We start from the raw sequence: 3,772 nt of genomic DNA on the forward strand, positions 1-3,772 counted from the left end.
CCCCCCCCCCGTTTCCCTCTGACAGCTGTGCTTTGTGGGCACCACCCCTGAAGTCATCACATAGGGTTCTGAGAGAGTACCTCATAACTAACTGAATGGCAGCCTGAACCCCACCAAATGCTACCTTCTCCTTTCGGCTGGGTGCTTTGGTCCATCTAGAGGCTGTGCTCTGAACTGGCAACTTTTGCCATTTAGCTGTGGCTTCTGCAAGTCTCAAACACTGCTGATCTAATGGCCACCCTTTGGTGATCAAAACCTCCACCCCTCCAGGTCGATCCACCCTTTTTTTGCATTCCTTAGTCTGACTCCACGATAAGACTCTTATTTGCTATTTATTTATTTACCTTGTTTGTTTGTTTGTTTGTTTTGACAGAGTCTCACTGTGCAGTACTAGCTGGCCTGGAACTCACTTTGTAGACCAGGCTTGAACTCAGATGGCTCCTCCTACCCCTACCTTTCAAGTGCTGGGATTAAAGGTATGAGCCACCCAGCTCTTCTTCCCAGCTGCCCTGGACCCTCCCTGCTTTGGCCTCTTTACTTGTAGAATAAAAGGCATGAACCCCCATGCCTGACCTAAGCCCGAGTTTTTAATTAATTATTAAGTCCGAGGACAAGGATTGTTTTCTCCTTCCATCACCATGAAGGAAGGCTAGAACTCAGATCCTCAGGTTTGGCGGCAAGCCACCCCACCAGCTTGAAGAACAGTTTTGATTTGTAATCCTCCTAAGGAAACTCCTAAGTGAGTCACTAACACACTTACTGGAGGGGGGAAACAGTCGACTTTTAGCTCACTTAAGTAATGGGGAAAACAAAAGCAAATAAAAAATGTCTTGTAAGCACCTAGAGGATATCTTTTTCATCAATTTGATAAGACTTAATAAGGAAGCCACATCCCTTAATGCCTTAGGACAGTGTTAGCGTGCCAGTCAACTTTTACCTAATTAAAACAGAGAGTCCTTTATCTGAAATGTTCCATTTCCATTCATTTTACCTGATTTCTTAGACACCCAGTGACTGCAGGCATATCAGATGTTATATTTGGTAGACTTTACTCTTTTCTCCAGATTAAATTCTCCGCTGGAAACAACTAAGCTTCCCCAAGTGTGGCCTTCAGAGGCAAATGTCTACAGGAAAGCCCCCCCTCCCCCGCTCTATTTAGCACTTAAGTGAGACGCCTCGGTCACCCCGAATTCCAAAATCTCACGCTAATAATCCGCATCTCGTCACCTGTGCCTCAAAGGAGACCGATCATGTTTTTCCAAGGGGAAAAAAAAAATCCCCCCCCCCATGGAAAAAGACTCAAGTCTGCAGGAAACATGATGCGGCTGACCGTATGATTATCTGCTCTTCCAAAAGCTGACGCTTTAAAAAAAAAATCTTTTTATAAACCTTTTAACTTCCCATTAAAAAAGGAAGGCGGTCAAATGAGAGATAAATACTGAGGGGGAAAGAAAGAGAGAAAAATGTTTTCTTTTCAAAAATCAGAACTCTATGGAAGACTGGGGACAGTCGTCGTCACAACTGCCAAAAGTCCACCTTACCTTCCGTAAGTACTTGGCGTCGCCCACTTCAGAAATTAATACCATTCACAGCTCGGTAGAAATCTACAAGGCTAGGAAGTCACCTACACCATCTTCTCTGGCCGCCCTCTTTTAAATAGAAAACCAAATTAAAGAGTCTCCAAGCTACTTCCCACCGTGCGGCTTAAAGCAACAGATCGCTCTAGGCTTTAACTCTTCCCGGGCTCTGGGAATTCCACTTTGTCACAATTTCTTAGCCCGAGCGACCTGCGGTAAGAAAGTTCTCCCCGGCCCAGAGCCTGGCTTCTCCGAGTCCGGGCGCTCGGCGGCCGGCTGGGCTGGGTTGGACGAGCGGGCTGCGGGGCGGCTGTGGCCCGGGCGGAGCGGCACGGGGTCGGATCCCGAGGAGCGCGGCGGAGTCCGGCTGCAATCCGTGCCTCTGCAATCCCGGCCCTTCCCGGTTCCCTCCCTCCGCCTCCTGCCCTCCCCCAGACGAGGCCATTCGCCTCACAGTAGCAAGGTTGTCTCGTATACTCCCTTCCCTTAAACTCACCAAACCAGATTTTTACTCCCAACACCGGCAACTTCCCGTAAATCTGCACTGAAATTTTATCCTGCTCGCTGAGCCTGCGCTGGCCGAAGGCCAGTGCTACATTCCTGTTGTTTTAGAAGCGCGGATACCTTAGCTGAAGGTTTCTTTTTTTAAAAAAAAAAAAATCGTATCGATCTGGCTCCGATACTAAGAATTTAGGAACTTTGGCCGCTCAAAAAGTCACATCCCTTTCAGACGTCCAGAAGGGACCCCAAGAGTGGCACCTGCCCCACCTGGGGACACCTAGGAGAGTGGCTTCCGGCCGCCTGTGGCTCTTGAGAGTAAGCCACCCTGAGCCTGCACCGATAACGAAGGACCCTGCGCCTGACTCCCGGGTGAGCAGTGCCACCGCCTCCGGCCTTGCGGGGCAGGAAGGCGCTGGAGCAGGTAGGGCGGCAGCGAGCCCCGCCGCGGGCCTGCAGGAAGCCGGGACCTCCTGGGCTGTCCTTACCTGAGGCTGAGCATTGCTCGGAGAGCACAGGCAGGCACGTCACCGGGCCGGAGCTCTGACCTTTGCCGGGGCCTTCACAGCAGGGCCTGGGGCCTGGGCGCCGCTCCTTCAAAGTGGCTCATTCTTAATGCGCTCTGACCTAGTGTTACAGCTGGTTTCTAGAAAGGGAACAAAAACACTGCATGGAGAAACTGCAGCCAAGCCCTCCTTTAACGTGGCCTCGGATCACTGGGGAACTGGCTCGAGGTCTGACCCCATCCCCACTCCCAGGAAACCCACCCTAGGGCCGTGGTCCCCGCCCCACCCCTCGGGTTACCTGTTTATACAAGAATTAAGGAGCCTCCCGCATTTCAATGGAGCGCTAAGCCTGTTTGCAGGCGCGGAGTCAGCCAACAGGAATCGAATTCTGTGACTAAACAAACTAGAAGAGGAAGCGGGCACCACAAGGAACCTAAAGTTGTGATTTCGGGTTGCAATGTCATGCAACTGAGAAAAAAACATACTGTTTCACAGGAGGCTACTTTAATTAAAAGAAGGACCCAAAACTATTTTCCCCAATCTAGTTAAATGGAAGCTGAAAAGAGTACCCGGAGAGAGCATTAGCCACCATTTTTAGTGATATTATTATTATTATGTATAAAGACTTCCCCCCCCCCCCGGTAGAAAACGTGCAATGAAAATTAGAAGGAGGCTCCAGACCCAACGCTGAGCTCCCTCCCTATCTGTGTGTCTGTCAGCAAGTTATTTAGCCGCCAGCTCTGAGTTTCTGGAAGATTCTAAGGATGGGAGTTTTTGCATTCACTGTGGACAGTCTCAAGAAGAGGAAAACCGAAGTCTTTGTAAAGGGGTGTGCAATTGATTTTCGTCTCGTGTAAAAGCTTCAAGGGACACGGAGAGAAGTTTGCCCTGCATTCCATGAAGTGCAAATCACACGTCTGAGTCACATGCATAATTCTGATTCAGAGTTAGGCGCTTGAACTGCCCTGCCACTCTGCAAGTCACTCCATAGGTTAAGAGTTGGTGCTAGACAGCAATGAACCGTGCAGTTTGAAAATCTGTGCGATGTCAAGAGAAAAAGGCACTGTTACTACATCAATAGTAATAGTGGAGGGTAAAGAGGGATTGCTGTCTGCCCCGTATGTTCCTTTTAACTTGACATAGAAATGAAGAAATCCCAATCTCGGTATGTTGAGGCCTTCCTTACTCAGG

At 49.5% G+C, this 3,772-nt stretch overlaps 1 protein-coding gene across 4 annotated transcripts in view; it reads right to left on the reverse strand.

Annotated features, from left to right (window-relative positions):
* Rbm47 (RNA binding motif protein 47) overlaps positions 1 to 3,008 on the reverse strand; it is a 135,216-nt gene extending 132,208 nt beyond the window's left edge. The window contains exons 1-2 of one of the 4 annotated variants that reach the window (XM_031342482.1): positions 2,880 to 3,008; positions 2,564 to 2,721 (exon numbers count right to left, since the gene is read on the reverse strand). The gene's annotated coding sequence lies outside the window, so the exon portion shown is untranslated. Of the gene's footprint in view, positions 1 to 1,541; positions 2,000 to 2,073; positions 2,500 to 2,563; positions 2,722 to 2,879 lie in introns of those variants that run through there. The other 3 variants (XM_031342485.1, XM_031342483.1, XM_031342484.1) reach the window with 3 other exon arrangements.
* Positions 3,009 to 3,772: the final 764 nt, after the last annotated feature.

This window comes from Mastomys coucha, unplaced genomic scaffold, assembly GCF_008632895.1.
Source record: "Mastomys coucha isolate ucsf_1 unplaced genomic scaffold, UCSF_Mcou_1 pScaffold22, whole genome shotgun sequence".
Lineage (NCBI taxonomy): Eukaryota > Metazoa > Chordata > Mammalia > Rodentia > Muridae > Mastomys > Mastomys coucha.